The sequence below is a fragment of the Marmota marmota genome, unplaced genomic scaffold (assembly GCF_001458135.2).
Source record: "Marmota marmota marmota unplaced genomic scaffold, marMar, whole genome shotgun sequence".
In the NCBI taxonomy this organism is placed as follows: Eukaryota; Metazoa; Chordata; class Mammalia; order Rodentia; family Sciuridae; genus Marmota; species Marmota marmota.
Genome location: NW_026000137.1, coordinates 97,557 through 122,698, shown reverse-complemented (window position 1 = coordinate 122,698; position 25,142 = coordinate 97,557).

Below are 25,142 nucleotides of genomic sequence, written 5' to 3'. Positions count from 1 at the left end.
CAAAATTCAACTTTATTTTTTAAAATGTCTCACCCCTAAAGAAATAATGAAAGGTAAGGAGATAATCGAATCTGATTTTCTGACACACACATTCTAAAAGCAGGATTAAATGCCTTACCAAACTGACCTATATAATTCCTGGGTTAATCTCTCCAAATCAGAGAGTGAGCAGATCAGGTCTGAAGATGGGTGGCAGTTAGACGTGCAATGTTTCGGATCATTCTAATCCCACTACAACCATATAAAGCTTTTGAGTTTCTTTCATGCAGTTGTCTAAAGCGCTTATATGCCTTTTATCTTGGTTGTTTCCCAGTCTTTAGTACTTGCAACATTAAATCCAGGATGACTTCAAAAATGGCCACAAACTCCCCTCCCTGGCCTTCTCTTTGGCTCACTCCTCTGCCTTGGGGCTACTCTTGCATCTGGACCTGACCATGGGGCTTGCACTAGCCAATAGGAAACCAGAGAATATGAAGCTGCTGATGGGCTTGTGCCCAACCAAGTCCCGCTCTTCTTGTGGCCCCAGCAGCCTCCAAGAGCCAGTGCCCAGGCAGACTGGAGAGGATGGCCCAGTCACCTCTGCCACCCCAACCACCCTTCTCTACATCCCTGTACAAGTTGTCCTGTGAGAAGCAGGGCATCACTCTAAGGACACTGGCTTTAACTCTGGGAGAGGTGAGCAGGCACCATGGGGTACCGACAATTGGACACAATCTGTTCTTTGGAAACTGCACAGCAGGTGAGGGTGAAGGGGGAAGAGAAACTACAGTAATTCAGAGCCTGAGGTGGGCAGCCCCTGAATATGTTTTAAAGAAGAGCCTAAGACAGGATTCCCTACCATACAGATGTGGCTGTAAAGAGGGACAGCAAGAGGGCTCTGAGGAAGGAGTCTGGCTTTAGAACTGGAGGGGCAGAGTTGCATCCACCAAGGGAGCAAAACACCAGTAGAACAAGCTTTGGGGAAGAGACCAGAGCTCCTAAAGTGTGATGACACTCCCTGGTTCCCAAAACTTGCTGTAAGATATTCAGTTTTATTTCACATCCAAAGAGTGGTATTCACAATGAATGTTTTAGAAAATGGTCCATCTCCTTAATACCCAGGACATGCAAATTGAAACCTAAATGAAACTTTTCTTATTCATCAGGTAAGCAGATTTTTTAGTCTGACAGTATCCAGTGTTGGCAAGAATGTGGAGCAACAGAAATCCCCTGCGTTCCTGGTGGGGGTGTGAACCAACACAGCATCTGGAGAAAATAACTGTCTTTGCCAGTAAAGCTGACAGTAGCAACCAGCTAATGCACTCCTGCCCAGACCCTAAAGACCCTACTGCACATGTGTACCAGGAAGTTGAACAAAAACCTTTGGCTGCACTGCTTGAAAAAGCCAAAGTAAATGTGGTATATACACACAATGGAATATTACTCAGTCATAAAGAAGAATGAAATTATGGTATTTGCTTGTAATTGGATAGAACTTGAGAATGTCATTGCTAAGTAAAATAAGCCAGTCTCAAAAAAACAAAGTCCAAATGTTTTCTCTGATATGCAGATGCTAACTCACAATAAGGCAGTGGGGGAATAGGGAAGAATAGAAGTAGTTTGGATTAGATTTAGGGGAATGAAGGGAAGGGAGGGGGAATGGGAATAAGAAAGACAGTAGAATGAATCAGACATTACTATCCTATGTGTATATATGATTACAGGATCAATGTAATCATCATGTACAACCAGAAGAATGAGAAGTTATATTCCACATGGGTATAATAGGTCAAAATGCATTCTACTATCATATAAAAAATAAATAAATTAGGGTGAAAAATTAATAAGAACTGCAAGCACCACTGTGGATGGATCTCTAAAACACAGTGTCAAGCAAAAGTGAGTCACAGGAGAAAGCTCACTGCCTTCCACTTGTAGAGGTTCAAAAACATGCAAAGCACAAAGACGGTCACTTAGGGAGACAAATGGGTCGTGGAATGTAAAGAAAAGCAGTGGACACTCTGAGACAGGAAGCCAGAGAAGGGGTTGTTGAGAGGCATTTGGGACTACAAAAAGATCAACAATGCTCTTTTGAAACTCAAGTGGGTAGCTCACAGCTCTGTGGTGTGTTGGTATTCTTTGCATCTTATGCATAATGTATGAACTTAATACTTAGCATTTTAATAAGCATCACCCTCTGGTAGCCTAAATCGTGGGTTCTCTATGTCAGCTTGGCTTATTGCTAAAGACAGCATCTTAGAGGGAAATAAACCCCAAGCAAGGATTCTGGAAACTAGACTGCAGTTGTTCCATGCATCAGCCTTTGAGGCTTCAGTTAAATCAAAGATGCCTGAGTTCCTTCCAGCACTGATATTCTGTTTCGGGACTTAGTCCATTTTCTGTTGTTAAAACAGAAGATCACAGAAGATCTCTATATAATGGAAAGAGATTTATTTTAGCTCAGGGTTCTGGAGAGTGGAAAGCCCCAGAGCATGGCATCAGAGAAAGTATTGGGCTAGTTCAACTCTGGAAAGCAGAATGACAAGCCACTTGTGCAGAAGAGCTGTCCCTGACAGCAGTCTGAGGAGGTCCCTCCAAAGAGGAAAGTGGGACCTTAACATGGCCCACGTGGGTTCTTGACTTTTGTCTCTGAAAAGAATTTCAGGGCGCATCAGAAACAAAGCACAAGCAAAGATTTACTTAAAGACAGCAAAGATGTGCACACCTGAAGGTGGGGTGCCCAGGCCCCTCACTTCTCAGAGAAGACAAGACAAATGGCCAGCCCAGGGTAGCACTCTTTGTTTCTGGAAGAAATGTGCAGATTCTCAGGAAAGCTTCTTGACAATCAGGACCACTGGCAATCACTGTATTTTGGGGGTTCAAAATATTTCTCTTTGGTCAGTTATGAGCACATTTGAAGTCTTTGAATCTGATGACATTTAAATTAATTATGTTTTTGCTCTAACTGATCTGTTGCAAGTATACGCTGTGGGTTTTATTATCTGACGAAGAGCATGACGTCATGATGTTAGGTACAGGTTTCTGTCCACTAGGGTCTCTCTCCCCAAAAGCCCCCCTAGCTCAGAGAGCAAGAGAAGTTGAGGAGGTTAACCAAGGCTCTCTGACAAGCCTCCCTTGAGATTACCAGTCTCCTCCCTCGGGAGAACCCATGACCTTGAGAAAAGAGTCAGTACTCATGAGGACTTTACCCCGTGACCCACACACTTGCTGCTAGGCCCCACCTCCCCACATGGCCACCAGGCAGTCACATTTCCATTGGCTTTTCAGGGGGACAGGCCTGAGCACCCTCTTAAAACTGAATGTGGAAGCGTTCCACTCCAGCTGGTGTCTCTGGACGGTTTCACAGGCTAGATGGTGAAAAGATAGCCCCGAAGCGTCATCCCTAATATCCCCTGTCAGTCCACCCGAAGCACCGTGGGCCCTCCACCAAAGCACATCTCGATGCCGGCTGCTGCTCCCCACCTGCTCCTCCACTGTGATCTGGTCCAAACCCATCCCACCCATACATGGTCTCTAGCTGGTCTTCCTACCCCCTCATTCTCCCCTCTCCTATTCCCTCCCTCATGATAAGCACTTGGATCAGAGGGGCCCTCCCCCATGGCCTCCCATCTTTATTAGCCTCTGACTCCTTACCAAGACCTATAGAGACCCTAGGACCTGTCCCATCCACCTCTCCAACCTTATCCCTGCCCCCCACACTGTGCTGGTCACTGCCCTCTGCCCAGGGAGCCATCCCCACTGCCTCCCCTCCTCCCTCTCCTCACGCATTACACAGGACAAGGCCTTGGAGCCATCTGGCAGGACCAGGGCTACAGCCGCACCCAAACAATTCCGCTATGCTCACCCCATCATTGATCCTTTTCAAAATAGAACCACGAAGTCATGGACACATGGCTGGCTTTCTGTCTGCACAGTCTGGACACAGCAATGTCTCATTTGCAGTTTTTCCAACACCGGGAGCTCAGTAAGTCTTTGTTGGATAAATAAGGCATTAAATATGTGGATGAGCTGGGCACAGTGGCACAGTCCTGTAATCCCAGCGGCTCGGGAGGCTGAGACAGAAGGATCACAAGTTCAAAGTCAACCTCAGCAAAAGCGAGGTGATAAATAACTCAGTGAGACCCTGTCTCTAAATAAAATACAAAATAGTGCTGGGGTGTGGCTCAGTGGTCAAGTGCCCCAGTACCAAAAAATATAAATATATGTGGATGAGAGCAAGATAGGGTACTGGGGAACCAGCTTTTGTGGAAAAACTACCATATTCCAGGCACTTTGATGAATTATCTAATTTAACCATCACATGACCCTGTGAAATAAATGTTGTCAGCTCCCCACTACCATGAAGACACTGAGACTCAGAGAGGTTAAGTAGCCTGTCCTGGTTCACATAATCAAGAGTCAAACCCAATATCAGGCATGGTGGCACACACATGTAATTCCATCTTCTCAGGAGGCTGAGGCAGGAGGACCTATGCCGGGCAATTTAGCAAGACACTGTCTCAAAATAAAAAAACAAAAATAAAAAGGGCTGGGGATGTAGCTCAGTGGTAGAACTTCTCTATGTTCATCCATAGTTAAAAAAAGAGAGAGAGAGAGAGTTGAACTGAGATCCACCTGACTCATTGCTACCTGTCCTCCTCTCTGCCCCAGGCTTCCTGTCATGCAGTAAAAACAAAAACTGACATCCCCATACATGACACATAAAGCAACTCTCAGGTCCCTCTGCTGGGATTCTGCCCTAACTGCCCACTTTCCCTTTCCCTACATGTTCCTGCACTCAGGTTCAAGAATGCAGGTGAGTACCAGTGTCCCCTCTTCCCGGATCAGTGTGCTAGGGCTCTCAGAGAAGCAGAACCTGAGGGTGCCTGGGCCCATATGTGTGGACAAGGATTCAGCTCACACAGCTTGCAGGCTTCCAAGTCCCAAGATCTGCAGTCTGCAAGCTGAAGGCCCAGAAGAGCCAATGACGTGGTTCCAGTCTGAAAGCCAGCAGGCTTGAACCCAGGAGCAGGTCTTTCCTTTTGAGGATAAGGACTGTCCAACAGTCGGTCAGGAGTTCCCTTCATGCATCAGAACTCCTCAGGCCTCACCTGATTGACAAGCTTCACTCACACCAGAGAGCACCATCTGCTTTACTCAGTTCCAAAGTTCACATTACCCAGAACCACGACTGACCAGGGCCAAGCGAAGTGGACATATTTAAGCATGACAAGGTGAGACGCCTAGTTTTACTCCACTCCTCTTAATAGGCGTGGGGAGAAAACAGCCCCTGGTGCTTGTGCCCCCTAGGCCTTGCTGTGGGGCTGCCTGTGCATCTTCCCGAGGGTGTTATATGATTCCTTCCCACCCACTAACCGGGACTGCTGGTCATCAGGAACTAAGAGTACCATTTCTAAAGCTGATATATCACACAGGGACATTAAGTGCATCCCAGGTTGGTTCCAATCCTTTTGTTAGCTCATAATGAAGTCAGTCCCATGTCTTTCTCCTCAGGCTTTACGCATCCGTGTGGACCCTTGTTTTCTTCCAGCTTCAACACACACCATTTAGGAGGGAGATGAGACAAAGGTTGTAACAATCAATGGAGTGAACCTTTCATGTTTCCAAAGGAGCAAGATATGTGTGGAGCACCAGAGAAACCACAGGAGTGTAAAGCCAGAGGATGAGAGATCTCCTAGCACCGCAGTAGCCACAACCCAGAGAAATTTAGGGGGTTTCCTAAAGAGACACAAATGACAACCCAGACAGCCCAGACCTGCTGACTCCTAGCCCATCATTCTTCCCATAGCATCCCTCTGGGGAAAGTGTGCGCCTCACCAGCCCGAAACCCACTCCCTGGAGAGGCCCTTTTACCATTCTAGCCCCAGCCCCGACAGGAGGCACCTCCAAACCAACCCTCCCCCAGTTCTTAGGAAGGGCTTGGGTGGCAACAGCTGCTAGAGTGAAGGCTGGCCTAGAGTCTCATCTGTTTTTCCCTCGCAGGCACCTCCAGACCTGCGCTGCTGTCACTCCGCCATCTCTAAGACCTCCCCACATGGCAAACTCATTTTCCAGTTGAAATGATGAACATTTTCCACACCTGCTGTTCCCAGAACCACGCTGACAGCCGTACATGGACTGTCCAACTCAGTGTCCACTTCCCACGCCCACTCTGCAGGCTAGAAGACTCAAGCCTAGAGGAGGGGCCAGGGGTTGGCTCAAGGTCAACCAGCAAATAGATGAAAATCCCAGAATTGAACCCAGCCCCCTATTCCAGTGCTTCCACCACTGTCACGTGCAGCCTCCTAAAGCCCAGTGCTCCCAGAGAAGGAACACAGACAGCAGTGGAGGTCCCCCGCCAGCCCGACTTCACGTCTCCTTGGTGGAGACTAGGTATGATTACCTCACTCCTCAGCAAGCATTTGAGGCAAGTTATAAAGGAAAAAGATGACAGATGACAGGTATATGATAGATCTATAAATAGAAAAGATGGTAAATATTTTTAAAATAAGACCCAAATAAGATGCATATTAGAATAGTTAATGAAGGAAAAATTCAACTTAGCAGATTATAAAGTAATCTCATCACTATTTCTGCATTTCAAGTTTCTGAGCTTCATGGCATCAAAAATGAAAAAGAAAATGAGATTGATGACATCCTTCTCTGTAGCCGTCAGGAGGCCTCTCGGCTCCCAGAACTGTACTCCAAGAAGAAATGATCTCATATATCTCACATAGGCCTTCAGATCAAGAACACCACAAGATGCTGTGGAAAATATCCTTGAAAGTACTCCATCAGGGGCTGGGGTGGTGGCTCAGGGGTAGAGTGCTTGTCTAGTATCTGTGAGGCACTGGGTTTGATTCTCAGCACTGCAAATAAATAAATAAAATAAACATCCATTGACAACTAAAAATAATTTTTAAAGTACTCCATCAACAAATAAAACAAAAACTTCATAAAACTGTTTAGTGTACCATTCTTTAATTTAAAAAAAGTCAAAGTAATAAGGTAATAATCTCAAAACAAAAATTATTGAAAGCAATTATGTGAGCAATTTTATCACAGTTCTCCTTTACCAGGAATAAAAATTAACCCTGACTAATTTAAGCAGAAAAGAGACTTATTAAAAGAATATTTCCTCATTCCCTACACAAGTAGACACAAAATGGTGTCTGCCAAAATGTCAGAATGCAAGACCTCCAAATCCCCTCTCCTCCCTAACAGCCAGGGGCAAGATGGCTCTCTAGGTCCAACTTCCCAGCCTTCTGGGAATCAGTGTGAGAGGTTCACGACAATTCGGAGAGCACTTGTGCAAGAAAAGAGCTGAGCGTTGGAAAGAACGGCAGGCTCCACTGTGAAGAAAACCCAGGGTAGGTCTTCATCACCTTCTTTCTTTTAAACACCAAAAGCAGAAGCCACAGCAAACGAAGAGTCAAACTTCAACACCTAAAACACGTGCACAGAAGACACTGCATGACAGTGAAAAGGCCACCCAGAAAGGTCCCACATGAACCAGCACTCGGCTTCCCATGGCACACATGAACAGCTGTACAAGTAGTGTCAGACACACGTGAGCAGCGGACGCACGTGCTCCCTGGCCCTGTCAGCCGAGAGGCAGGAACAGTGACACTCCAGGAGTGATGAACACTCATGGAATGCAGACCATGGTTTCTAACACCAAGCACTTTAGAGACACCAGGCTCCTGGGAGAGCAGTGGATTCTAGGACTGAATCTGAGAACATACAAGATGAACCCTGGAGCACCATTCAGTGCCAGAAAATAAGAAAGCAATAAAAAGCCAAGTCACTGAGAGTGCGGGGGCTAAGGGTGCAGCTCAATGGCACAGCACTTGCCTAGTAAAGGTGAGGCCCCGAGTTCCATCTCCTGAACAGGGTAAAAGGAGAAAGAGAGAGAGAGAGAGAGAGGGAATGCCAAAGAGACACAGCAGCCAACCTGAATGAGCCCCCAACAGTCCAAACTAGAACAACTTGAAAAACAAAATGAATATCAAAGCATTGGATTAGAATCAGCACTATAAAATAAATATTCATGAGTCAATCTGGGCAGAAATATGAATGGTTGAATAAATAATGCCTTAATTTAGATAACTCCCTCCCCTGCATGGAAGTGGAACTCAGCTCCCCACCCAAGTGTGGTCTGAACTTCCTGAGCTGCTTCCAAAATTTTAAGATGAAGCAAAAGTATCTTGAGAGTGGAGAAGCCCGGCAGACCCTGCCTGGGCTGGGTGGCCAGGGTGGACAGGCTCTGGGAAGCCACACCCACAGCTGGCACTCTACCCAGGGGGACACTGCGTCTTGCAGTGTGGCTTCCTCTCCAAGCCACACCCTCCTTCTAGCCTTGGGAAGAATTCACATGGAAGAACATGCTAGGAGATACAGACCGGGACGCCCCAAGGTCTTCAAGGCCATGGAAAACCAACTCCGAGGCCCTGTCCCCGTCCAGAGGCCCAGAGGAGGATAAGAGTGTGTCCATGTGAGCTCATTATTGTGAAGAATGTTCTGCAGCAAGATGTTGACAAAGGGGAGTCTGGATTGGGGAGTGCAGGGACACTTCCTACTATCTCTGTCAATCTGAAACGATTCTAAAATCTCTAAGTGTGCTCAGGCAGCTCCCTCCACTGACTTCTCTGGCCCTGTTCACTCCTAATCTCTTCTCACTTCTGGACCCTGAATGTGGCTGCTGCTATGAGTCCCACATGGTCTCCTCTACATGGCTGGAGGGGCGTGTTGGATGGAAGGGCCTAGATGCTGGGCACACTCCCCAGGGGCAGCAAAGGTAAGCGTCTGCGGTTCTGAGCTGCTGTCTCTCCCTGCACCATAAGACGGGGATTCCCTTGACAAACAAGAGGCGTCAGATTCTGTTCATCCAGAAAGAACTCTATGGTCCAAATGCAAGGTTCTCTGAAGATCCAGCAGAACCCAGGTACAAAACCTAGACTCTCAAAAGAAATAAGCAGACTTGAGAATTTGGCAGGGGTGAGCAGCCCGTGGTACACCAGAGACTGCTCACTGGCTGCAAGAGCTGGTGACTGATTTTTAGGAATTTTTCAAGTCAGCTGCCCAATGCAACGCTTATTGGAAATCACATTATATTTTTACAAGGTAATAAACACACAAGCTCAGCATGTCCTGATCATCTTGTTATGCTGTGCACTTACCTGTGCTCTTAAGGCCACTTACATCCACTGTTTCACGGTGCGCTCCTCCATTATATCCAATAATGTCACCTCAGAGCTACAGCTGGCCACAGGGAGAACACTTACAGGATGGAAATCACCTAAGGCCACATATCAGGGCCCTTTGCCCCCAAAGAGGCAGTCATTAAACTTGTCATCATGGCACACCTTGGAGCCAGAAAAGCCTGCAGAGGCTCCTGACATGCAGATTCTCCATATCGGGGTCTCAGGTTGAAAGACCAGGTAGTGAAAACGAGCATCTCTGCTGCAAATGGAGGGGATTGGACAAGACCCCCAGTGGCTGACCACCCCACATGTCTGCAGAGGTGCATCAGGGGAGTCCCAAAGGGAAGGTGGGAATTTGCTGAGAAAACCAGTTCCAGATCTGTCACAGTCCAGCTGAGTTCAGAAGCGCCTCCCGTCACAGCGTAGAAGCTCGTGTGAGCCTTTTGGGCCCTCTTTCCAGGGATGAGCCAAACGAGTTTCTCTACTGCAGCAGGCAGTGTGTGCAGACAGGCAGGGGAAGGCACCTAGGAGTGGTGATGCTTGGATCGCCTGGCCAACCACAATGTGCCCCAGACTGGGCAGCTTAAACAGCACCAGCCCACTTCCTCACAGTCCCAAAAGCCTGAAGCCCAAGGTCACAGAGGTCAAGGGCTGCAGGGCCATCTGTGGCCTCTTTCCTTGGCTTGCAGATGGTGTCTGTGTCCTCATGTGGTTGCCTTTCTGTGTGTCCTGACTGCCACTCCCTGTAAGGACAACAGTTGTTTGACCAGGGCCTACCCTGATGACCTCATTTCAACTTGGTCACCTCTGTGAAGACCTGTCTCCAAAGCAGCTGCATCCTGAGGTGCTGAGGGCTTGGGGACCCCACTCGGCCCACGACAGGCAGCATGCACTCTTTCCCCTCTGCTTGCTGCTCTTTTCTCAGTGAAGTAGGTAGCAAGGTCAGCCACCAGAGGGAAGGACTGGCAGTGGGAGAGTCCTGCCGAGGAAAGGTAAGAGGCGATTTCGGGGGGAAGTGAGAGGACCAGGAAATGCACTGTGATTTTCAGGCAGCACTGAGGTCCCTGCTGTGGGACAGGCACGTGACCCGGCACTAGTGGCCCATCCACCCTGTAACTCCTGGGGCCGAGCTCAGCTTGGCATTGTGTAGCATGCGTGGGCAGCATCGAACACAAACATTATTAGACGAGCAGACACTCTGAGGACCAAGCAGGAGGTTGTTCAGAATGTGGGCTCAGAAATCCGAGTTCCGAGTCTGAAGGCCAGCTCCATTACCTCTCAGGGCCCAGACCCTGGGCATGCTGCTTATCTCCTCCGCACTTCTGTTTTCTCATCTGTAAAATAGGGGTGGGGTTATCTGATATAGTAATTGTAACTACGTGATATAAAGTCGTCTGTTGGTATCCTCATTATCATTGCATCTAAAAACCCAGATCTAAAATCAAAGGGAGATCAGTAAAGGAAGGGACAGGGGAGGGGGAGGCCAGGAGGAGGGAGTACTGGGGAGTGATCTTGGTCAAATTGCATTGTTAATTGTGTGCATGTACAGATATGTAACAACAAATCCCACCAAATATACAACAAAATAATGCAACAATAAAAATGTGGAAAGAGGAAAAAATATTTTTTAAAACCTGAATCTAACATGGATTGCAACCCAATGACATACATTGGGTTGTTAGGCACATAAGTAAAGTGTTCAAAAGTTTCTAAGAAATTCATGGCAAAGACTAAAAGCTCACTGAAGAGGGAAGGGAGGAGCTTTGATTTGTGAAGAGACTTGTGGAAGAAGTGCTCTTATGAGCTGAGATTTACAAGAGCAATCAGAGGAAATGGATGCAGGTGGGACTGGAACTGCTCACGAAGAGCTACCAGAATTTAAAGGCACACATCATTTCACCCTCCTCAATGTCCATGTCAGCCCTCGGTGTCAGTCTCTGATTTTAACAAGATTTTTATCTCAAGACTACTAGTGTAAATTTCACCTGCCCCTGACTATCTCTCAGTGAAGTATAAAGAAACACATGATAGAGATTCTGATAGCAGAAGGAAAAAAAAAAAAAAGCAGAGTCGTGTACAGGTCATGTGTGATCAGAATCTGAAGCTATCTGTTTCCTGTGTGGCTCAGCTTAACATCTGCAGCAGGCTGCAGATGCAGGTCACACCACAGCATGTCGAGTCGCCTCAGGAAAGCAAGACCCCACCAGATCTCAGGTAAGAGACTGGCTAGACCTCGTTCACCCAGAAACGCCTTTCTGAGCTTCAGCCTCAGAGAAGCCTCATTTCTTCACTAAATGGCAGGAAGCAAGTTAGCAGAACAACCTGGGTCCATATGCCACAAGACCACGGAGGAAAGCAGGACGTGAGGAGCCAGAGAGGCTGAGCGGGAAGGGAGAGGGTGTTTTCCCCACACACGTTGCAGACTTGGGCTTCACAGTGAGAATAGGGAGGCTCAAGGACACCAGTCCCGGTTCCACGTCTGCAAGCCCTAGGGATGGAGTGAGTTCCAATGTGGCTCCGGCTCTAGAGACTTCCCGGGTCCTTGGAATGAGAGGCCCACAGTCAAGTTCAGAAACTGAATAAACACACTGTGATTGACAGAGGGAGGAATATAGGGGAAGGAATGAGAGGCACTGGGGACTGAAATGGAGCATAAATTCCATGTGTGTATGATTATGTCAAATGAACCCAACTGTCATGTATAACTGTGATGGCCAATAGAAGCTTCTCCTCCCCCCCCCCCCAGAAAACAAACAAACAAACAAACAAAACAAAACACTGATCTCACCACTGGCTCATAAACCACTCTGATAAAAAGAACTGGGTTCCTGAAAGGGGTGTGAACTCACACTTTTCACACAAGCTTTTTAATTCTACTTCCTGGGGAGAGGTCAGGACAGTGAGGATGGCACATGTAAGAAGTTCACCTTTTTCCCCATATCCTCAGATCCAGTCTCTATAAGCAAGCCATTCTTCCAGAATTTTCTACACGTACAATTGAGATCTGCTTTGCTGCTTGACATGTTTACTTGGCATCTAGGCTATTTCCCCACATTATGTGCTGCTCTCCTTCTTTGTCATGCTTGAGCAGAGTCTGTTGATGGTACAGGTTACACCCATCAACCAGTCTCACGGGTGGACTTTTGGACTGCCCTGTTTTCTTCTCTTTGTGTTCCCATGAAACAACGCCAGGCACAGGTCCTTGTAGTTCACTCTCTGCACCCTGCCTAAGCCTTGAGAGGCTGCCTCCTGGGAGGAGACTTACAGCCCCGAGCTCCCACAGTCTCTCAGGTTTCCAGACCCCATGACAGCATCCCCAGGGGTCCTCCTTTGGGGAGGGCTCCAAGAGGTACCTGCCAGGGACAGGGACAGAACTGGCAGTGAAGAAAGTGGGTCAGATTTTTAGTCTTATTGGCCTGGGAGTGCCTCAGTAACCTCAGGGAATGCCCTCAGGGGGAACCCAGGCCTCAACCAACATCCCTGGGGGCTGGCAACCCCCTGAGGATAAAGTCAGCCACGTCCATGAGGGACAGCTAGGAGTCTGCCCTTCCCCGGGCACAGGAAGTTCATACCCAAGATTTTAGAAGCCCCTGAAGTCCCAGGCCCAAACTACAGGGTTCCAGGCCTGAGCAGCAGGCCCAGGTGGGCTGAGGGAGGCGGAGGGGGCAGCTGGATGGGCAGGTGTGTCCATCAAGGATCTCCCCTTTTCCTAGGCTTAGGGTTTCCTGGTTTTTCCCAAATGTCCATTTTCCAGGTGGACTTGGATGTCATCTGTCATGCCCTGCCCCTAAATCCTCTCGGCTTTCGATTGGCATTGAGTCGGGAGCTGGGCGTTTTACCACACAGGAGCCTTCCAGCCACAGCGGGGACAATCTTCTACTGAGCCAGCATCTTTATCCACTTTGGGCTCCTGGGTTACAAGTCAAGCCAATGGACAAAACCTGTGAAGTCCTCCTGGGGACAGGATTCCCCCTCTCTCCAGAGCCTCCTGTACCACAGGGGTGGGGGGCACTCACTGCAGCAGCCTGCACAGCCTGGTCACCAAAAAGGCACTGTGGGACCAGCTCTCAGCTGCTGGCTGTGACACTGCAGGCCTTAGGCAGGTGCCTCCCCCAGAAATTAACCAGGGAAAGACTTACCAGGGCAACTGGCAAAGCTTGGCCGAAATCCCTCAGTCACCTTGATCTGGTGCAGGAACTCCCCAAACACCCATGCCCATGCCCCACCACAGAGTTCTTAAGCCAGCTTTCCACGAGGCAGGCAACCAGGCAGCCGGACCTCTCCACGGCCTGAACTTCAACAGCAAGACGCACCGTGCTGCTGGGAATCTCTGCCCTGCTTTCAGTGAGCTCATCGGAAAACCTGTTAGCAAATCACCAGGAGGCAAGATCCATGCTCAACAGAACTGAGGAACACTCACCAACGGCAGGGGAGGTTTGGTGACTCGGGAGGACCAGAGCGATCCTTCACTCTGGGTGGAGCTGCTAATTTTGCAAGCTTCTGCTTTCTGGGAATATTTCAGGGACCATGCTCTGTAATTTCTTCTGTCCGGTGCCTGACTTCTCACAGGGCCTGTCTGGAAACCTTTATAGACATAGATCAGGTGATGACACACTCTAAGGAGACTCAGAATGAAAGCCTTATGTGTCCACCCCTGCAGAAATCCTCACATGAAGTAGAATATGCTTAAATCCAATACAAAAGCACCTACACACGCGCTTGCTTGGAAAATGGATCAGCGCAAGTCTGACATGAGCAGCGTGTGTCTGGACGCAGGGCAGAAAACACTACAGAAGGTCAGGGGATCCCTCAGGACAGGGTTGAGCATTGGCTGAAGCTGAGGTAGTTCGTGTCCTCCCATTTGTTGGACTTGGTGAAGGGGAAGGAGCCACCTGTTCCTCCCAGGCAGAGGTGACATGCCATGAGCCCTGAGCAGAGCTAGGGGGCACTCGTGCCACATTGGCGATTCAGCACAAAGCCCCAGCCACTGTCCTTGCAGAGAGGGGCATGTCAGGACTCCTCCATGGCTGCTCCTTGGGGCCTCAGGCCCTGGGCGGAGAGGGCTCTGAGTTTGGGGAGGAGGCACCCTTCATTAACTAGAGGATTGGAATATTTTAACCAAAGGTGATATTATTTAACCTACTTTCTTAGCACTTAATTTTTCTTTGACCGTGAACTTTCTTTCCTTGGAATGGATTGCCAGGCTCTGCCTTTTAACGCGCCCTCTGACAGTAGGTGCTGAGGGCTTAGCACATAGGCACCCGTGGTCTGGCCTGGGCTGGAGCAGATGGCTTGTGCACCACAGATTCTCCAATATGCGCATAGCATCACAGATTACAGTGGCTCCAGCCAGGTGTGATGGAGCACACGTGTGGTCCCAGCTACTCGGGAGGCTGAGGCAGGAGGATTACGAGTTCAGGGCCAGCTGGGCAATGTAGAAAGACCCTGTCTCAAAATACAAAGTAAAAAGGGTTGGGGATACGTCCCTAGTGCTCAGTGGTAGAGCACCCCAAGGTTCAATTCCCAGTGCTGCAAAGAAAAAAAATTACACTGATTCTCTGGGAATGGGTCTTGAAATAAGAACTTATCCTAACTTATTATCGCCTCCTAAACATTTTAACAATAATCATGTTTGACTTTTATGTGGCATTTTAGAGCCCACAAAGCATATGATATCTATTATTTAAATTCGAAATAACCCAACACGAAGAGCAAGGGTCATCGCTACTAACAGATGAGGGAACTGAAATACAGTGAGGTTAGATGACCGTCGGGATCACACAGCTAGCAAATGGTCAAGGCAGTTCTAAACCACAGTCTCTGTTCCAAGCCCAGAGACTGTCACCTTGGCCTCTGTCTTACCTACACCTGTGCCCAGCACCTCAGTGACAACAGACCTCTTGCTACTACCTGGGCTCAGCCTGCTTAGGAAGCTTTGGAAAGGACCTGGGGAGGCAGGGAGCCCAGCTAGAGAGACATTTACATTATATCACAACGTTACTTGGTTCCAACAGAGATAGAGAGACAGACAGACCAAACTGGCACCAGAAAGGCTAAATTGTGTGTGTGTGTGTATGTGTGTGTGTATGTGTGTGTGTGTGTGTGTGTGAGAGAGAGAGAGAGAGAGAGAGAGAGAGTTCAGATGTTGACACAGATTAGATAAGGTATCAATGACATGTGGATAAAGACAGCTATGCAGTGGATATAGCTGTTACAGATACAGGTGCATCATGCAGCTATGGCTGTGGATGTGGTTCAGATATTTAGTTACAGATAGATCAGATTCTGATATAGAGACCAATAGAAAGTACCCTTTGAACTGACAAAGCTAGGAACTGTTTTGTACAGCTGAAAAGCCCCAGTGTTCACCCCATCTCCTGATGACTCTCCAGTCCACAGCTGGACTTATTGGAGGAGACCACAGCCTCACCCTGGGAATGATCTGCCAACTAGAGTCCTGCCATGGCTGGTTGCATACATCAGGGGGATGATGACATGGACCTTTCTCTTATTCATCAAAATTTGTCTGCTTTTTACATAACTAGAAAACGTGCGGACTTCCTGGACAGTCTAGGATATTAATTTACAGATATCTTGGCTTTGTCTTTAAACACATGAGGATAAAAGGTAAAACTCAATGAAAAAAAGTGATCAGTAAAACAATTCTTACCATTATAAAATTAAATTATAATTTGGGAACTACAATATGTTTCTAACTGTGTAGATTTTAAGGTAATTATGTTTCTCTTTGGTAATGTATTTGCTATCAACTTATTGCATAAAAAGGCTTGCTTTTGAATTCAAGATTATTTGTAGATTTATAGCCCTTTCAAGTGAAAGGCAGTTTTTCAGAAGTACTTCCGATTTTCAGCATCTGGTGAATCTTCCATTTGCCATCAATAATACCACCTACAGAAACCCTCTTTCGTATAAATCCAGCCTGACACTCCTATAATGCACAGCTCCAAAGTGCTCTGAGGGCAAGAAGCAATATTGGTATGAATTATATCTGAACAGCATGTGGAAAATATTCATCCCACAATTCATGAATTCAGAATGTTTCCAAACATGTTTTGGTATTCTAAGTAGATATAGCTGTTTTTATATCAGTTGGCTGGCTTGCTAAATGTTCAGTGAGCACTGTGAAAACTGCTGGCTTTAAAAATATATTTAATTATTGTTTAGTGTTACCCTAATATTCCCTACTCACATTATCAAAATTGTGTGGCTCTATTACCCAATTTAAGGGGTTGGGGTTTGAGTTTTCAATGTAAAGACTTGGCCTCTGTCTTACCTACACCTGTGCCCAGAACCTCAGTGACAACAGACCTCTTGCTAGTGCCTGGGCTCAGCCTGCTTAGGAAGCTTTGGAAAGGACCTGGGGAGGCAGGGAGCCCAGCTAGAGAGACATTTACATTATATCACAATGTTACGTTATATTGTTACAATGTCTTAGTTTAGGCAAACTCCTGACTATGTTGTTCAGTGCTGAGTTGCATTTTATGCTATATTCTTAACCTTACAGTGTATGTTATTTATATTGTATTGTCTGAGATTATAGAGCAAGAGCTGCAATGTAGGCAAATAATAAATTTGAATTAGAGATAATTGAGGATGGAGTATTTGGGTTAAATGAGACAGAATGTCTGCACTGTCTAAATACACTGAACAACTGTCATTCTCTTCACTTTCTGTTTTTTTACTTTATCATTAAACTGTGGGTTTTGCCAGGCATGGTGACACATGCCCATAATCCCAGTGACTCGGGAGGCTGAGGCAGGAGGATTTCCATTTTGAAGACAGCCTCAGCAATTTAGTGAGGCTATAAGCAACCTAGTGAGACCCTGTCTCAGAACAAAAAATAAAAAGAACTGAGGATGTAGCTCAGTGGTAAAGTGCCCCTGGGTTAATTAAAATGTGGGTTTTGATCCAGGTATGGTGGTGCAGGTCTACTTATAAAGCTGAGGCAGGATTGCAAGGTCAATTCAAGGCCAGTCTGGGCAACATAGGGAGACCTCCTCAGAAGAAAAGTAAAAGGGTTAGGGATGCAGCTGAGTGGAAGGGCAGTGGCCTGACATAGGACACCCTGGGTCAATCAATACCCAGGGAGGGAGGGAACGAGGGAGAGAGGGAGGGAGGAGGGAAGGGAGGGAAAGAAATGTGGGTTTTGAGGTTTTTGTTTGGTTGTTTTTAGAGTGAAAGGCTGAGGCCTCTGAACTCGCCCACTTTCGGTGGCAGGAAAGCCTGCGTGTAGGTGCGTGTGTTCCTGTTGCTCTCAGGGACGTGCTCACTGGCTCTGGGGCTCTGGCTCCTGAGTGTCAGCATCTGCTTACACAATGTTGATGGGCAGGGACGCAGTCTCCCTCTCTGGCTGTCCCCTCTCTGGCTATACACTGAATTCCATGGAAGTCTATGAGATTTAGCTCCTGGTACGGAGGTAGATCTAATCTGAAATTTTAGTTGCAAAAACATGTGAATAAGCTTGTCGCATCAAATGGATGTGCCACAGGTGATTTCTGAACTTAGGTCATTGAAAAGAAACCATACATCATTCTTTTTCTGAAAGATTCATTTCAGAAGCTTTGGAAATTCTCATGTAAAATAATCCAATTAATTTTCACTATTAGCAAGGATAGGCTTTATTCTGAAATCAGGAATGTTCTATTCTAATTAAATTCAAATGAGGTTGATTCCTCTTGGCATGTTATAATAATAAATAGCAGCTGTGGGGTGGTGAACATCCTTGATCCAGGACAAAAATTGGTTGGCTTACAAAGCATAATGCCTGACGCTGTAAAAACCCATCTTCTGCTTCTGTCATTAGCAAAAATCAATAGGTTAGGGTTGGGCAGGGACTGACTGAAGCAGCCCAGTGCTGTCTAACAACATGCTGAAGGGCTCGGGGCTCTTGTTGGCTGGCCTTGGTTTATTCAACTTTGTTTCCTCTTTCCAAATTTTGTGAGAAAAAAAGTGGTGAGATTAGCAGCTCTTGCCCAGTTAGACCTCTGGGTGGCCTGGTCGTTGGCCAAGGGGCAGAGAGAGGAGTTGGTTCAATGCAATGCAAACGGGAAGGGCAAAGAGCTTCGTCCTGCCTCCCTGAGACAGGCAGTGAGGGCCCACCAAGGACAGCAGCAAGTTACACACTTCACTTGAAACAGCAAAGTGAGTCCCATGTAACACACTTACCAAACTCTTACAAGAAAAGTGACGGGGCTTTAAACAGCCAGATAAAGCAGGCTGGGGGAGCACACTGGAATTTGAATTATAAGTTCTTCATCTTAAGACCCCATCCTGGACTAATGCTGCTTGAAATGTGCAAGTACTTAAATATGTGTGCAGAAAACCCTCTCACTTATTTTTCCCTGGATGTAACATTAGTCAGACCTGTTGATGCTCTTGTCTCCTCTGTGGGGATTACCAAGGAGGTGCTTAGAGAAGGAGGGCTACCTGTGCCAGCAGTTGTGATGCTTGGACCATTGTCAATAGAATCATGCTTTCAGGCGGAGCAGTGGCTCCTCAGTAGAACATTGTGCAGCACATGCAAGGTCCTGGGTTTACTCCCCAGCACTGCAAAAAAATAATCACACACACACACCCCCCCCATAGCTCAGCTTCTTGCACACACATATATACAAATAAATACCGATTCATATATAGATGAGATTATGCCATTTATATAAATAAACATCCAGATGTAAATGACTATATACATCCATCTATGCAAATGAATACATATCCATATATGAATGAGCACACTTTTAATATGTAACAAAACTGAGGCTGAGGCTGGAAAACATAGAGATTCAGTTCAGCTTACAGTTCAGGAGGTTCAAGGGCAAATCAACACTGCGGACACCCTCTGAAAGGTGCCTGTGCCACTCACAAACCTCAGCGCCTTCATCTTTTCTCAGAAAAGTGCTCATCTGCCTGAGCCCACCACGAGACCCCTAAATAGACCAAGGTCCTTTCCTCCCCTGGGAAGGGGGACTGAGGCGTCCAAAGGGGGAGAGGGCCAGGTGTCCCTTCCCCCAAGCCTACCCCTGCCTTCAACTTTTTCCTGCTCCCCCTGAAATAAAAGACAGTCTTTTAAGAAATTTTGTAAGATTTTAGCCAATTTTAAGTGTTTAAAATTCTATAAGCCTTGGGATGGGGCTGGGGCTCAGTGGTAGAGCACGTGCCTGGCATGTGTGAGGCACTGGGTTCGATCCTCAACTACACATAAAGTAAAATAAAGACATCGTGTACACCTATAATTAAGAAACAAATATTTTAAAAAATCTATAAGCCTTGAGGACATGATTAATTAATAAATCAGACATGAAAGGACAAATACTATATGATTCTGCTTATGCAACACACTTGAAGTGCGTCAGACTCACAGGGAAAGGAAGGAGCACGGCTGTGGCAGGCTCCCCAACTGCCCCCGGCCCTCAGAAGCCTTGCCCCTGTCGGCCTTCAACTGCTGGGGTGAGTGGAGAAGGCTGCAGCTGGTAGAGGTGGGCCGGGGGCTGCTGCCGAGACTGTCCACCTAACGTGTCACGCTCTCTTGTCACTGTGCCAGCCAGCACGATGAACCCTTTGGCCTTCTTCCTTGAGACACTGGCCTCTGGACAGCCCTTGGATGATGTTAAGGTTTCCTGTGGAGGCCTGTGGACAGGGAACCAGGCCTTAGGAGGGAGCCAACTCCCCAGTTGGCAACTGTGTCACTGAACTGACAGCCCCCTCCCTGCTTTCATGAACACGGCTACTGTGCATCAATCCCTGCACCGATGGGCCTCAGCTCTTCCCTGCCATGGAGCTCTGAGCTGGGAAGCCAAGGATTTGAACCATGGAAACGCTACCAGGTGAACGAGCCTGGCCTGGGAAACTTCCCTTTGCCCACTTGCCCATTTGCCTGGCACCAGGGCAAGGCATGGCTTCTCAGAAGCCTCAGCCAGGAGCAGCTGTCAAGGCGAGAGACAGGGGGAAAGAAGCAGGTGCTGCAGGAAGACTCCCTGGCTCCACACACCCTGCAGGGATGCCTTGGGGACCTTATCCTGACTCCAGGGCTTACAGCCCCAGCCCTGCTACCCTCCTCGGACCACCTCCCCTCCAACCTGCCCCTTTCCTCTCCTCAAATGCTCACTGCCACCCTACTGGCTCTTTTTGTACCCATTTGCACATAAAGTAATGCTACAAATAAAATCTAAATGGGTAAATTAACCAAAAAAAAACATAGCAGTCAGAATATTCCAGACCACTTAAGCTCTTCTGGAAAAGTTGAAGAGACAATCGTAGAAGTTTAATGTTAATGCTCAATTGAGACCACATTTCAAAATGTCAAGTTTGTATGCAATGGTGCAATGAATTTAAACTGAGGAATCGTTGTAATTGTACTGTGATTTACTACTGTACCAAAATAAACTAGTAAGATAAATAAATACTGTTGCTTATGCCCAATTGACTAATATGACCCAAATGGAAATAAAATATTGGATGAGAATGAGATGCCAAGATTAAACTAGATTAGTGACAGAATCTCAGTGTGCTGTTTTGATATAATTAAAGTGGTGATTTAATGTGTTTTCAGCTCAGAATCATTGTACAATTTTTTTTGTAATAACATAGAAATGAATACACACTTGTCCGAGCTGCAGAGGAATAAAAGGTTGTAATATTTTTGAGTTTTCTGGCAGAGTAATCCATTCTCATCAATCTCACACACTGCAGGAGGACATGAAGATGTTTTTCTTCTAATCATTCATGGTCATTATTTAATGCGGGGTAGCAGCCACAGTCTTCATTAATTTGTTAACCTATGACTCCAAAAGGCCTTGCAGTAAGCCACCGACAGCTCCTCGTGACAGGTTTATGTCATAGGGCTTGGGGATGTTAACCATCTGAAATGCTGGCCTCTGGGAGAAGTCCAGTGTTAACACCCACTGAATATGGCTTACTGGCGTGGCTCAGTGCTGTTCTAGAGGAGCTGGTCAAAATGTGCGAAAGCCAGGTATGGTAGTACATGCCTATAATCCCAGCAACTCTGGAGGCTGAGACAGGAGGATCATAAGTTTGAGTCCAGCCTCAGAAATTCAGCAAGACACCACTCAAAACAAAGTTTTTAAAAATGACTAGACCACATGGTAAATAATTCACACCTTCAAATATAGTAGCACTGTAAGTCCAAAAATGGAACAAGTGTCAATAGATGTGTTTACATGAGAAAGACGAGTGTGTGTAATGGGCTCTCGTCAGCATCCAGGCTGACTCCTAGCCTGGTCCCCCACAGCAACACCCGCCATGCTCCCTGGAAACAGAGCAGGCTTCTTGAAGTCTCCAGCTTTGAGCCACACTGTCACCAGGCCGTAAGCTTGTTTCTGTGGGTTCCGTCTCTTTGTTTCCCAGTAACTCACAGTGCAGGGCTCGTCACATCCTGAGCCCAGAACAAACATTTGTTAGCAAGGAAGCAGACTTGAGGAGGCCGTTGTCCCCACCCCTATCAAGGCAGGTGCTGCGCCACATGCCCACAGCCATCACTGGAAAGGGCCCTGCCACCGGCTGACACCAGAGGGGCCTACCGTCTTGTCTAGTCCATCCTGGCAAAGGGCCTGCCGCTGCCCTCCCTCAGGTGGCTCTGCCAACCCCCCAGGAATGCTCTGTGGGTTTCAGGAGGTCCCTGTCACCTGTGCCTATCCCTGCTGTAGAAACACCTGAGCTCTGGTTTCAACAGAGCTGTGGGAACATGGACTAGAATGTTCCTCACATTAAGAACCTGGCGTGGGGCCGGGGCTGGGGCTCAGCGGTGCAGCGCTCCCCAGCACATACGAGGCCTGGGTTCGATCCTCAGCACCACATAAAGATAAACCAAATAAAGGAATTGTGTCCACCTACAACTAATGATGTCTATGGCATCATAGGCAAAAATAAATATTAAAAAAAAAAAAGAACTGGCATGGTTCCTGTTTCCGTGGATGACAGACAGGGAAACCGTGCACCCTCTGGTGATGCTCTTCTCAGGACCCTGCAGCACCCACCCTGGGCACCTCGGGAGTGGGGTGGAGCCAGGCCCTGACAAAGTGCTGGGCAGCCCACCTGCCTGGGCACAGGGACCCCTGCTGCCAGGTTGTTGGCAGGAGCAGTGAGGCCCTCCCAGGGCATACTCTGCTGCCTGGAGCAGGGGCAGGTCGGGAATGACCGTGGCCATTATTGCCGTGGTGAAGGGGAGGAAGAAACTCTGCAGGGCTGATGTGTGGGGCCGGCTTCCCCTCCTCCCGACCTGCGCCCGGGCTCCACACGCCCCATCTCCAGGTGCCCAGAGCCCAGGTCACTCCCCTGAGATGTGGGCCTTACCTTCCATCTAAGGCGCCACTGGATGTTCACACCTGGGGCAGGTGCCTTAGTGTCCAACAGAGACCCAGGAAAGCCCTGGTCCTAGACCCTGAGCAGGGGGGTGGAGGGGCACTTCCCCCCTCCCAGTGGCCGGGCTGTCCCCCACACAGCTCACTCTCTCCTCTCCCTGCTTAGAGGCTGCAACTCCCTCAGCTTCAGGCCCGAAGGCCCGGGATTCACAACCCCAACCAGCTGGTGCCAAATCCAGATGGCTGCACCCAGCTGCCCGACTGCCTTCTCCCTGATGGGTCTTCTCTCCCCTCCCTCCATCCTCCAGAGCCTGATCAGCAGGCCAGCAGCTGGGCACTGCCTGGACCTTCCTAGAAATGCAGGGGAGGGGCTGCAGGGGACAGGCACCCTTCCAGGATGCCCGCCAAGCTCCACCTCCTCCCGCCAAGCCCTGCCTGTCGTCAGTCCTCTCAAGCTAGGATGGAGGTCGCAGCTCTCGCCATGCAGTCGGCTCACCTCTGAACATTCCTGTGTTATAGGAGCTTGGGGGACACCTGAGATCAAAACCATGACTGAGCTGTTCGACTGTCCCACCACAACTCAGGGTGGTGAGCTCTCCAAATAGAAGGGAGCCCGTCGGCCAGATGGCCAAGGCTGACGACGCACACTTCCCACACTGACAAGAAGGAGGTGTGCTCGTGACAAGGCACCTGGAGCGAATTACGTTTCCACCTGCGAACCAAGTCAGGGCACAGTGGTGTGCCACTCAGCCTTTACCTGCTTCTCCCAATTTAATAGCTTGCAGAGCTAGAGAACAATATCCCAGCCAGGTGTTGACACTGTACAGCCACAGGGCCACCCACACTACATCCCCTGCCCTGCGATGCCCACTTCCTACCCCTAGACCCACTGACCCGTCCTCCACTTCCCTACCTGTGGCACTGCATGGAGGTTTGTGGGTGGGGTTGTGGTGTGGGAGGTTTAAGGGGGGCTTGGCTTCACTCGGAACAAATCTGTTTCTGCTTTTCCTCTTTATTCCTGTGTTTTCACCCGCCTTCCTGTGCGTTGCCTGGGGATGGTTTGGAATTTCATTCTGTTTCCTGCGCGGTGCTTTGAGTGTGCTTGCTGGGCCTCAATGTCCGTCCCCTGGAGTCTGGGAGGACGTCATCTTCCCACGCAGTGCCACAGGTCCCTGAGACCAGCTGTTGTTGATTGTTGGTTTGCTTTGCGTTTCCTTCTCTTGTTCCTTAGCCCATTGCTGCCTCTCCGTTCTGCTGGTGGGCACAGCCACTGAGCCTTTAAATTTTGGCTACTACATTTTTCATTTCTGAAATTTCCATTTGGTTCTTTTTTTTCCTTGCATACTTTCTGAGTTCTTTATTTTGCCTGTTGAAGCAATTATATCAGAGCTGTGCCTGACAGGCATTGTGACATCTCTGCCAGGCAGATGCAAAGTCCAGGCTGCCCACGCGGCCTCCTCCATCACCTCGCAGAACAGACACTGGGCAGCTCCTTGGGCCTGAGAAGGAATATGAATGCCAGTGACCAGCATGGACACTGGGCACCTCGTTATGGACAAACAAGGGGTCATCTTCATGCTCACTCCACAGGGACAACGCACCTAGTTATGGCCTCACGGGGAACACCTAGGCCCCCACTCAGCATGACACATGTCCCCTCCTGTCCTAGCACTGGGGAGACTCCAGCATGGAGTCAGCCCGCCCTCGGCTCCTGCCTACGGCATAAGAGGACAGAATTCTCGGTGTCTGCGTGACCACCCTCAGCTCTCCCGCCTCACTGCCTGGACATCCCCCTTGCTCCTGCGATTCATGGGCAAAGGAAGTTTTTTGGCTCCTGGCCTCAAGGCTGGAAGTCCAAGCACAGGCTGCTGGCTTCTGGTGAGGGCCTGACCTGGCAGAAGAGCCGCAGAATCTGCAGTCAGTGCAGAGAAGAGAGGGCGGACCCCGGCCTCGCCGCCAGCCCCCACCAGCCACGGTGGCTTCCTCCGTTCCCAAGGGCTCTCCTCTCACCACCTCAAGGTCCCACTTTATGTCGTGTTTGTGTGTGTGTGTGTGTGAGTGTGAGTGTATGTGTGTGAGTGTGTTTTGTGTATGTCTGAGTGTGAGTGTATGTGTGTGTGTGTTTACTGTATGTCTGTGTGTGAGTGTATGTGTGTGTGTGTTTACTGTATGTCTGTGTGTGAGTGTATGTGTGTGTGAGTGTATGTGTATGTGTGTGTGTGTGAGTGTATGTGTGTGTGTTTGTTTTGTATATGTGTGAGTGTGTGTGAGTGTATGTGTATGTGTGTGAGTGTGTGTGTGAGTTTATGTGTATGTGTGTGAGTGTGTGTGAGTGTATGTGTGTGTGAGTGTGTTTTGTGTATGTCTGAGTGTGAGTGTATGTGTGTGTATGTGTATGTGTGTGTGTTTACTGTATGTCTGTGTGTGAGTGTGTGTGTGTGAGTGTATGTGTGTGTGTGAGTGTATGTGTATGTGTGTGTGAGTGTATGTGTGTGTGTTTGTTTTGTATATGTGTGTGTGTGAGTGTATGTGTATGTGTGTGAGTGTGTGTGTGAGTGTATGTGTGTGTGAGTTTGTTTTGTGTATGTCTGAGTGTGAGTGTGTGTGTGTGAGTGTGTGTGTG